We start from the raw sequence: 12,727 nt of genomic DNA, 5'->3' as shown, positions 1-12,727 counted from the left end.
ACTGGGCGGGCGCCTGTGGAGGAGGGTGTGGCAGGGACACCGCCGGCGTGGGAGAGGGCCCGCCCCAAGGGAATCTTCCTCCCTTGTGCTGCCCCACCGTTATCCCCCTCAAGTCCCTCAGCCATCACCTCTGCCCCTGACTAGCCGGCCCCTGGATGAGCCATGGAGGGCTGGGCCTAGTCCAGGGTAAGCGAGGCAAGCGGAAAGCTCGAGCTCCGCTTCTCCCATCTGATGTGGAGACCCCCGGAAGACCAGAAGGGGGCACCGATGCCGAGCCTTCCGCTTTAAACCCCACGGGTGTGATCCATCCACCGGAGCCAGCTGGGGAAGACGTGGCAGCATCTGGAAGGCAGAATCGCCCCTCCAGACTGAATCTCCAAGGCCTCCTCCAAGGCCCCGAGGCGCCATCTGAAATCCTCAGTGTGCCCGAGGCAACCGTTGTGTCCAGGTGCCGGCGGGGAGAATCCCGGGGTAGGTCGAAAATGTTTTCCCATCCATGATATGAAGAGATCGAGGCCCTGGGTCTGACCCCGGTCACCCAGGGGGAGGACGACCCTATATCAGCAGACCTCGATCTGGGCGACTTCAGTCCAGCCCCCCTTTCCCCATGTTCCCTCCCCCTAACCGTTGCTTCCGCTCCCACCTCCGAGGAGCCCCTGGACTCCTCCATCAACCCGGCTGCAGATGACACCCAGCTGAGAGCCACCGAGCCTGGTGAGGCGATGGCCAGTGCCACGCGGCCGGGACCCAAGCGACCAGGGGCACTCCTCATTGGTGAGGAGCATTCAACCTCCTTCCCAGGAGAGGGCCCTACAGAAGATAGTCCACCTTCTAATGCCGTGGCTGCCAAATCCACCATAGAACCTGTGCCGGGCATCACTGAGAGCCCTCTCCCGGCCCAGAATCTCGCTTCTAACCTTGTCCCTGCTTGTCTCTATCCCGTCCACCTCCCGAGATGTTATTGCCGCCCCTGGGGCTGTTTCCTTCCCTTTGGCAATAGATGACCCCCAGGGAGCGGCCTTTGTGTTTACCCATCCCGACCCACCAGGGGCTGCTATCTTCCCTCCACCGCCCTCTAACGCCCCAGCGTTCAAGGCACCAACCCATCAGGAGCCCCATCGGGGGTCCGCACTCTGTCTGCCTGTCGCGGCAGGCCACGGGGCTGTACCAAGGGCCCCGTTGGGGAGTAACCAGGAGACCATAACCCCACCCCCCATGCGCTGTGAGAAGAGTTGCGGGAGTTTTTAGAAGATGTCCGTGGCTCCCGCAACAAAGTACAGCTCGCTCTCCAGCGATGGGGGGACTTTAATCAAATTCTCCGGGTCACAAGGGCCCTCATGCGGGAGGGTAAAAGGACTGGGAGGCAGGGTGCCACAGCCTACCAGCAGATCTGCCTCTTCCGTGACTCCTTACTCACCTAGGGGGTAGGTCACGGACTGCTGCGTGGCCCGTCAGGAGCCGCGAGCGTCCCTGCTGGTGAGGATCCCCCCAGCCCTCCTCATGGCACCTCTTACCATAGCAACATTGAACACCCGTGGCTGTAGGATGGGTCTCCGCAGGTCCCAGGTGCTCTCCTTCCTTCGGGGGCGGGGTACTCTGTGGTTTTTCTGCAGGAGACCCATATGGATCCGACCGCCAAAGACAGCTGGCGGCTGGATTGGGGGGACAGGGTCTACTTTAGCCATCTCAAAGTTCGTATGGCTGGAGTGGTGACCCTGTTCTCCCCCGACCTACGGCCCGAGGTGCTGGGGGTCGCTGAGGCTGTGCTGGGCTGCCTGCTGCACCTCCGGGTCCGCATGGAGGGGCTCGTAGTCAACCTTGTCAACATCTATGCCCCGGCAGCGAGCCCGGAGCGGCTGCAATTCTAACAGCAGGCATCTGCCTTCCTCGGCACCTTGGATCCTCATGAGTGCCTGGTCCTGGGAGGGAACTTTAACATGACCCTCAAGGAGTGGGACCGTTCAGGGACCAAGCAGAGCCCCACCACCACCGCCGTCATCCAGGAGATAGTCGAACACCACTCCCTGGTGGACATCTGGCGCGACCACCACCCGGATGACACTTCCACGTTCACCTTTGTCAGGGTGGAGGCCCATCGGTCGCGCCACTCTCAGTTGGACCACATTTATTTATCACGCTTTCATCTTTCACGAGCCCACTCCTCCAGCCTCCGGCCGGCCCCATTTTCTGACCATCATTTAGCCACCATGATAGCCTCCCTCTGCACGGAGAGGCCGGGGCCAGCCTATTGGCATTTTAACAACAGCTTGCTGGAGGATGTGGGCTTCATGGCGTCCTTCCGGGAGTTCTGGCTGGCCTGGCGAGAGCAGCGGCATGCCTTTCCCTCAGCGTGGCGGTGGTGGGACCTAGGGAAGGTGCGCGCCCGGCTCTTCTGCCATGACTACACCCAGGGTACCAGCCGATGGAGGGATGCGGCCATAGAGCAGTTGGAACGGGAGGTCTTAGAGCTGGAGAGGCGTCTGGCCACCAACCCCGAGGATCCACCCCTCTGCGGAGCGTGCCGGGAGAAGCAGGAGGAGCTCCGAGCCCTCGAGGACCATCGGGCCCGGGGTGCCTTTGTTCGATCCCGCATCCGTCTCCTTCGGGAGATGGATCGCGGCTCCCGCTTCTTCTACATCCTGGAGAAAAAGAGGGGAGCTAAAAAACATGTCATCTGCCTACTGGCAGAAGATGGCACCCCCCTCATGGATCCGGTGGAGATGTGCGGGAGGGTGAGAAACTTCTACGCAAGCCTTTTCTCCCCAGATCCGACCGATCCTAACACTTGCAGAGTGCTCTGGGAGGAGCTCCCGAAGGTCAGCGCGAGCGACCGAGACCAGCTAGAGCTGCCTCTCATTCTGGCCGAGTTCTTGGAAGCCCTCCATCGCGCGCCCACCAATAAATCTCCGGGCATGGACGGGCTGACTGTGGAGTTCTACCGTCTGTTCTACCGTGTGTTCCTAGTCACCGTCTGGGCTGAGTCTTTGCAGAGCGGGGTCCTCCCTCTTTCGTGCAGGCGAGCCATGCTCACCTTATTGCCGAAGAAGGGGGACCTCCGCGATTTATGAAATTGGTGTCCTGTTTTGCTCCTCAGCACGGACTACAAAGTCGTGGCAAAAGCAATTTCGCTGCGGCTAGGGTCCGTGCTGGCGCATATGGTCCACCCAGACCAGACCTACACCGTCCTGGCCGCAGCATCTTCGACAACCTAGGGACTTTTTGGAACTTGGGTGCAGGGATGGTCTGTCGTTCGCCTTCCTGTCCTTAGATCAGGAGAAGGCGTTCGACAGGGTGGATTACGGGTATCTCCTGAGCACTCTGCAAGCGTTTGGCTTTGGACCCCAGTTTGTGGGTTTTTTCCGGGCACTGTACGCCTCCGCAGAGTGTTTGGTCAGGCTCAACTGGACCCTGACCGAACCGGTCAGCTTCGGGTGAGGAGTACGGTGGGATGCCCCCTCTCAGGCCAGCTGTACGCTCTGGCGATCGAGCCCTTCCTCTGTCTCCTCTGAAGGAGGTTGACAGGGTTGGTGCTGCGGGAGCCGGAGCTGCGGCTGGTCCTGTCGGCGTATGCTGATGACGTGCTCCTCATGGTCCAGGACCCGGGCAACTTGGCGCAGGTGGAGGCTTGCCAGGCCATCTATTCGGCAGCCTCCTCCGCGTGGGTCAACTAGGTCAAGAGCTCTGGCTTGGTGGTAGAGGACTGGTGGCAGGCGAGCTCCCTCCCACCCGCGCTTCAGGCCATCCGGTGGAGCATGGGTCCGCTGCTCTATCTTGGCGTTTACCTTTCTGCCATGCATCCCTCTCCGCCAGAGAGCTGGCAGAATTTAGAGGGCGGGGTGATAGAGTGGCTCCAGAAATGGACAGGACTACTTCAGTGCCTCTCTCTTCAAGGGAGAGCGCTGGTGTTTAATCAACTAGTCCTGTCCATGCTCTGGTTCTGGCTCAACACCCTGGTCCGGGCCCCGGGTTTCCTGGCCAACCTCCAGACATCGATTCTGGAGTTCTTTTTGTCAGGACTGCACTGGGTCCCTGCAGGGGTTCTCCATCTACCTCTGGAGGAAGGAGGGCAGGGCCTGAAATGTCTGCTTACTCAGGTCCATGTCTCCACCTCCAGACCCTGCAGAGGCTCCTTTATGGTACAGGTAGTCCGGCGTGGAGCATACTGGCGCACGCCTTCCTGCGCCACTTCCGAGGGCTCCGATACGACCGGCAGCTCCTTTCTCTCCATCCGAGAGGTCTTCCGCGAGACCTCTCCGGGCTGCCGGTCTTCTACCAAGACCTCCTCCAGACCTGGAAACTCTTTTCAATGACCAGATCCGTGGCAGCAACCGAAGGGGCAGATCTCCTCGCGGAGCCCCTTGCTACACAACCCCAGCTCCATGTGCAGGTGGTGGAGTCCCGCTCGGTGCACCAGAGGTTGGTCCTGGCAGAAGTCACAAGAGTCGGAGACCTCCTGGACTATGACCGGGGAGACTGGCTGGATCCCCTGACGCTCGCTCAGCGCATGTGGCTCTCCAGACCTTGTACTCCTCAACGCATACTTCAGGAGGTGAAGGCCGCTTTGCCGCCCGCTGCTTGGGTTTATCTCGACCGGGTCCTGCATGAGGGCATGCCCCACCCACCCGCTATCCCAGGCCCGCTGGACCTTTTAATTGGACCCCTGCCCCGTGGACCCAACCGATCTCCTTACCCCTTCACTGTAAGCCGGCTGCAAGAGATGCAGCCGGCCTGCTTTCAAACCGCACCAAGAAAACATCTATACACGCTCGTGCTCCATACCCTTCACGCCCTCACCCTCGTGTCCCGCCCCCGATACAAAATGGCGGGACCTCCTGCCACTTTTGGAGGGTGAGGAGCCCCAGTGGGCCAGCCTATATTCCACCTTAGTCCCGAGGCCTGCCAGGGATGTCAGTTGGCGGCTCCTTCACAGAGCCGTGAGCACGGGTATGTACTTGGCGTGGTTCCCCTTAATCCCAGACACCTGCCCCTTTTGCGACGTGAGGGAAACCCTGGCACATATATACCTGGAGTATGCCAGGCTGCAGCCCCTACTCCGGCTCCTCACCAATATCTTATTATGCTTTTGGTTGCACTTTTCCCCTCACCTTCTTATCTATGCACTCCCTATCCATGGCCCCACAAAGTCACGGGATCTCCTGGTCAACCTCCTCCGGGCCCTGGCTAAAGTGGCCATCTATAAAACCAGAGTGAGGAGGTTGGCCGATGGAGTCTCCTGTGACTGTGGGGCCTATTTCCGATCCTTGGTCCGTTCATGTATCTGGGCAGAGTTCCTCTGGGCGGCGTCCTCTGACTCCCTTGACACCTTCGAGGAGCAGTGGGCGCTGTCTGGGGCTCTCTGCTCGGTGTCCCCATCCGGTTCCCTTCATTTGACCTTTTGACCGCACTCCTGTCCCTGTTATTTTATTAGTTGTCCCCCGGAATATTTTGGGTATCTATGTCCTGTGGATCCCCCTTTTAGGCTGGGGGGATCCTTTAGCAGTGGACGGGCTTCGCCCGCCCACTTCCCAGATCCCAATAAGACGAATCTTCCAGAGCTATCTGGCCTTGCCCCGTCACTATATCTATATAATATTCATATTCTTTCTGGTCAGAATGTCAAGTGACAAATCCAAAAAATAAAAAACAGGAAAAATTTTACTCAAGAAAAGTGCCAGGAGAAAGACACCGGAGATAGGAATGACATTTGCCTTGAATGTAGACTAAAGTGTGAACACATTAGATTGAATTTTCCAACCTTCTATAAATAAAGACTAGTCCACAGCAATCAAAAGTTAACATTTAAAAAAAATAAAGCAATAAGTAGGCTGGACCTACAAGCTACTCCCTTAACCCAAGATCAAAGGTCCATGAACACATCTATATCACAAATATAACACAGCATGGTTTGTCTAAGTGAACTTGTACTACCATGTGGCACACAGGGATGTATGCCAATGACCGGAAAGAACTGTAAAAGAAGTCCTTGGCATCTCATGTAAAGGAAGCACATGTAGATTAAACATGTAGTATGTTTTTTGCCTTTGTAGATTATAATTATCAGTCTACTATCTGAAATCAAATTTAATATTAAACATATGTCACCGTATAAAAATGCTTCTGTTGAAATATCATATGCCTTGAACAGTCTTCAACAGCCACAAGATTTCTGAATAAAGTCCTGGTGAAATTCCAAGATTCCACTAGGATTGCTCTAATCAAGCTGATCAGCATCCTGGTATTTGACCTCCCTCTGAGAAAAGAGGAAATGATCCACTCCCTAACAATGGGCAGAACATTAGTGTGAAATGTCAAAGGACTTCAGATGATCCATGGGGACTAAAAAGCCATTTCAAACTTTGTATTACATGACAATTGTTTATCAGGAAGTCAGTGCTGTAAATCAGAGTATGGCACCTTTGTGTGTTATGTAAGCACTAAATGATTCTTGGTTTTACATGAAGTGTAAACACAAAAGATGAAAACAGAAGCTATGCTGCAGGCATGTTTACCTTGGAAGTAGGATTAACCTGAATTTCAGGATTGTATACCAAATGGGCTACAGAGAAGGCAGGATCATTTTTTAGTTATTTCCATTTCTGAGGGCATAGCTGTGTTCCTGTATGGGTATAATACTGTAGAAGTACAATTCATTTGCTGGGAGGAAGAACACAGGGTATTTAAATAGTGCCAATTGTGCTCAACCTGTCTGCATAAAATATTCTGCAGAAATGCAGGCTGGGTTTAACACTCAGGCCCATTTATGTATTACAGCACCACAAATTTATCTGTTTTTAGGAAAGTGCAATCTATAGAGATTTAGGTATGTCAGAAAGTTTCCTGAGGAGACAGTTCCTCACAGCCCTTATTGTGTCAGAGGGAAACTCCCCTGCAGCTCTCCCATAAAATACCAAAAAGGGCCTTAACTCATGTCCCAGCTATAGCAGCATTGAGGTTATATGTGCTCCCATATCATAAGTCCAGTCACCATATGGGAGATTCCACTACTTGATTAAATCTATTCTACTGTTTGCAAATACAGTGTCAACTGGACAGAGAAGCAAACAGGACAGATGATTTTAAGCAACGTTATTGTTTTGAAATACAATACCTATCCTGCATGAAACCAATATTCTGAGTTCATGTTCCGCATAAGTGAGTTATTTTGGTGTGCCTCTGCATGGAGAATACATTAAAACTGGGTTGAGGATATACAGTATAGAGCGACATTTAAATTGTTTCCACAGAAACTGGTTGAGAAGATATTCAAATACCGTCCATGTCAAATTACTGTGGCATGATCTCTACTCTATGAAGTTAGTATGCATCTCTGATTCGTTAGAATGCTTCTAACCAAATGAAAAGATTGATTTAGGAGTATTTACTGGTGTAATCTGGTATAAAGTGACATTGCATTGCAGTTCAAGCTCTGCAATGCATCAGAGGTAGGAATAAAACAAGCAAACAGTGCTAAGAATAGCACATTTAACTCTTCGCAGGTGATCAAAACACATGACAAAAGGAAACTTAAGTAAGCCAGGGCATAGTTAGGATGGGATTGATCCCTGTCTGCAGGCCTGTACCCAGACTCTGAATGCTTGGGGCAGGGAAAGCATTTACAGACCACTTCAAACATGCAGTCACAGCATGTGTGTGAAGTATCCACAAGCAAAGTACATTACATGGCTTCCCATTAAGTCAAAGTGTTGATGCGGAGCGTCAGAACCCTTTATAAACACACACCTTCTGTTTTTTATCATTGAAGTGCCTGGTGATTTTATGTTCCCTTGTGTGTCAACTGCAAACCTGGGATTTTCTGATGCTACTCTTCCCCTCAATCCATAGAAGATTTTGGTACACACTATAACTAACAGAAAAGGAGTACTTGTGGCACCTTAGAGACTAACAAATTTATTTGAGCATAAGCTTTCATGAGCTACAGCTCACTTCATCAAATGCATGCAGTGGAAAATACAGTGGGGAGATTTTATATACACCGAGAACATGAAAAAATGGGTGTTACCATACACGCTGTAACAAGAGTGATCAGGTAAGTGAGCTATTACCAGTAGGAGAGAAAAAAAATCTTTTGTAGTGATAATCAAGGTGGGACATTTCCAACAGTTGACAAGAACGTGTGAGGAACAGTAGCGGGGAGAAAATAAACATGGGGAAATAGAATATCCCTGCTTGGAGTTCTAGGGGTGTGTCATTACACAAAGTAAAACTATCTGCTACCAAGATCCATAAACCTGGAAATCCTGGACGCCCCATCATCTCAGGCAATGGCACCCTGACAGCAGGATTGTCAGGTTATGTAGACTCCCTCCTCAGGCCCTACGCTACTAGCACTCCCAACTATCTTTGAGACACCACTGACTTCCCGAGGAAACTACAATCCATCGGTGATCTTCCTGAAAACCCCATCCTAGCCACTATGGATGTAGAAGCCCTCTACACCAACATTCCACACAAAGATGGACGACAAGCTGTCAGGAACAGTATCCCCGATAATGTCACGGCAAACCTGGTGGCTGAACTTTGTCCTCACCCATAACTATTTCATATTTGGGGACAATGTGTACCTTCAAATCAGCGGCACTGCTATGGGTACCCGCATGGCCCACAGTATGCCAACATTTTTATGGCCAAGTTAGAACAATGCTTCCTCAGTTCTCATCCCCTAACGTCCCTACTCTACTTGCACTACATTGATGACATCTTCATCATCTGGACTCATGGAAAAGAAGCTCTTGAGGAATTCCACCATGATTTCAACAATTTCCATCCCACCATCAACCTCAGCCTGGAAAGTCCACACAAGAGATCCACTTCCTGGACACTACAGTGCTAATAAGTGATGGTCACAAACACCACCCTATACCGGAAACCTACTGTGATACAGCATGGACAGAGGGCAGCAAGAGAGTGTTAGAAGGAAGCCTTATTCCCTGTAGAGGGAAGAAAGTTTGCTATAGATTAATTAAAGCATCTGAAGCCAGTCACCTGATAAAATCCCCCTGCTTCAATCAGACAAGGGAAGGAGTTGAAGCAGAATGGATTGGTGTTGGAGCAGAGAGCAGTTTGGAGGGAAGCAGAGGAGAGTTTGGAGATGTGCTGCAGTGGACTAAGAAGACCATGACCCCAGGTAAAGTGACACTGGTTTGTGCAGAGGGAGGCCAGGAAGCCCACAAGCCGAAGGGCAGGAGAGGGAAGTAGCCCAGGGGAAGGAACCACTAATTCAAGCAGTTTACCGCTATCCCGAGGGCCCGTGGGCTGGGACCCGGAGTAGAGGGTGGGCCCGGGTTCCTCTCATTCCAGTCCCCTCCTCTAGGGCACTAGTGTGGCAGTTAATACCCCAGTTCAGGGGTGAGAAATGGTGCCCTGAACCCTCCCCAAGAAGAAAAAGCACGAGACCCACACTACTGACCGCTATACTTACCTACATGGTCATCCTGTCCACACCACACGATCCATTGTAGAGACTGGCTGTAGACTATACAACTGCATTTGCTCCCACCCCTCAGATAGAGACAAACACCTACAGGATCTCTGTTAAGTGTTCTTACAACTACAGTACCCACCTGCTGAAGTGAAAAAACAGATTGACAAAGCCAGAAGAGTACCCAGAAGTTATCTACTACAGGACAGGCCCAACAAAGAAAATAACAGAATGCCACTAGCCATCAACTTCAGCCCCCAACTAAAACCTCTCCAGTGCATCATCAAGGATCTACAACCTATCCTGAAGGACAACCCATCACTCTCACAGATCTTGGGAGACAGGCAAGTCATTGCTTACAGACAGCCCCCCAACATGAAGCAAATACTCACCAGCAACCATACACCACGCAACAAAAACACTAACCCAGGAACCTATCCTTGTTACAAAGCCCGTTGCCAACTCTGTCCACATATCTATTCAGGGGACACCATCATAGGGCCTAATCACATCAGCCACACTATCAGAGGCTCATTCACCTGCACATTTACCAATGTGATATATGTCATCATGTGCCAGCAATGCCCCTCTGCCATGTACGTTGGCCAAACTGGACAGTCTCTACATAAAAGAATAAATGGACACAAATCAGACGTCAGGAATTATAACATTCAAAAACCAGTTGGAGAACACTTCAATCTCTCTGGTCACTCGATTACAGACCTAAAAGTGGCAATTCTTCAACAGAAAAACTTCAAAAACAGACTCCAACGAGAGACTGCTGAATTGGAATTATTTGCAAACTGGACACCATTACATTAGGCTTGAATAAAGACTGGGAGTGCATGTGTCATTATACAAAGTAAAACTATTTCCCCATGTTTATTTCCCCCCCCCACACACACACACACACTGTTCCTTACATGTTCTTGTCAACTGCTGGAAATGGCCCACCTTGATTATCACTACAAAAGTTTTTTTTCTCTCCTGCTGGTAATTGCTCACCTTACCTGATCACTCGTTACAATGTGTATGGTAACACCCATTGTTTCATGTTCTCTGTGTATATAAATCTCTCCACTGTATTTTCCACTGCACACATCCAATGAAGTAAGCTGTAGCTCACGAAAGCTTATGCTCCAATAAAATTTGTTAGTCTCTAAGGTGCCACAAGTACTCCTTTTCTTTTTGTGGATACAGACTAACACAGCTGCTACTCTGAAAACTATAACTAACAGTTTGCTCCTAAATGTTTAACAGGTTGAGATGTATATTCCTTTCTTTTTAAAGGCTACATCTATACCCCATCTCTCCAACCTGTCTAGTAATGTTTGAAAAATAAATATAGCTGTCAACTGAATGCTTTAATGCTGCATCATTTGACTGTCTGGCCCAAAGGAAGGGAGAAAAGCAGTGAGGAGGACACATGGATTTTAGCTGGAATATTCTCTTTGCACCTGACAGAGCTTATGATGGAGGGGTCAGGGTAAGGGAAGGACACAGACATGGCAGACAACTATACTGGCATGTAACATGCCTTTTCATTCAAGTAATTGGAATTCATTAATCCCCTCACTTACAGTGTGAATTCTCTAGGAAAGGGAACCTGTTTTTTTATATGCTCTGAGAGATACCTAGCACACCCGGCGGGGAGGGGGGATGAAAAAAATGAAAATACTAGTACTCCTGGCTTAGTTTCTCCCATGAAAACTTATTCTTAAAGCCCTGTTCTGCCAATCCCATCTCTAAGCACTTGATGTGCTGCATCCACATGATGTACTTCAAAACGACAGATACTAAGAAAAACCCTAATTTACAGTTGGTTTAAATAAGTTTGAGGAAAGTCCAACCCACAAGTACTGAAGGGAGGGAAGGAATGTTATTACACTCATAGGGCAATCTTGCTGGAAGGATCTTTTAGGGGAGAAGTGTTTGATGCCTTAGAGAAGTTAGAGGGATGGGCAAGAGAGAGAGATTTTAGTAGGGCACATGCTCCATACCTTAGGACCAATGACGGCAGAGACACAGACACCATTAAAAATCAGAAGTTTCCAACAAGTACCACAGTGGTATGAAAACCCATGAAACTGGTATTTCTTCATACCTAAAATTTAAAAAAAAAAAGTATCTTAAATAGTGACTTTGCAATACTGAAAACTGCAAGTTATGACAATCCCTGTAAAGCTCCTGGAGAAAGGAAACAGAAACCAGCATTGTGCCACGTTATTGGAGAGAAAATGCATGAACGACTCTTTTATACCGATTTTAAATGCAGAAATTGTGGGAAATTTGACTCTAATGATAGACTTTCACTATTTATACCATACTTCACTGTGCATTAAAGGAGTTCAGACAGCTTCTCTCTACTAAATTCATTTCTGCTCTTTAGAAGCCACAGTAATATTTCTAGATGTCACTGTTCTGCACAAATTAAAAGTGAAAGACTAAGCAATAAAAGACCTAACAATGGTTACCAAAGAAAGTTGTTTGAAGGGTCAGCTCCACTCTGTGGAGTACTAGCAATTTGTTATCTTGACTCAAGGTATGATGGTTATTTTGTTTGTAGTGGATTTTTTTTCATATACATGGAAAGCTGCATTTGTTTTGCCCTAGTTTCATTATTATAAATTATTACATTTGAATCAGCTTCTGACCTAGTTCTTAAGGAACTGGAGGTTTCCAAGCTGGAATTCAGAGATGCTAACTTCTTCTCAGTGACAGCAACTATTCTGAGACACACGTTCAGATTAATGTGATCGGAGAAGAGTCTTAGCAGGCATGCAGCTACAACCCTGATGCTTACTCACTAACATCAATGGCAGAACTCCAATAGGGCAGAATTGTCCCTTCACAAAGGGCCCAATTTCCTAGCAATGTCTGCCAATCACTTAATTGCAGTGACGTAGACTGTAGTATTTCAGACCAGATAGGAACAATACAGGCTAGTCTTCTTGTTGGAACAAGGATCAGAACAGCTCCTATGATAAAACAGCCTATTTTATTGTTTGCTTTTTCTTTTTTCAGAGCCATAATTATTGAGGTATAACCAATTTTGGGGGTAAAGGAACTGCAGAAAAAAATCAACGGACTGGCTTCTTCAGAACCCCAATTCCTGGCATCCAACAAGGTCAGTTTCCACATAATCAGTTATGATACCCAGTAGATAGGACAGATGGGTAACTGGCCATTGTGACAGGGTCAGGCCAGATGGCTACAGGAGAGTGATAGAAGACAGATATATAAGCCCCAGGTTAAGCAGATCCCTTTTCCCTGGGTAAGGTAACAGGA

Source organism: Dermochelys coriacea, chromosome 10 (genome assembly GCF_009764565.3).
Source record: "Dermochelys coriacea isolate rDerCor1 chromosome 10, rDerCor1.pri.v4, whole genome shotgun sequence".
In the NCBI taxonomy this organism is placed as follows: Eukaryota; Metazoa; Chordata; order Testudines; family Dermochelyidae; genus Dermochelys; species Dermochelys coriacea.
The sequence above is the reverse complement of the archived record's forward strand: the minus strand, read 5'-3'. Positions refer to the sequence as shown.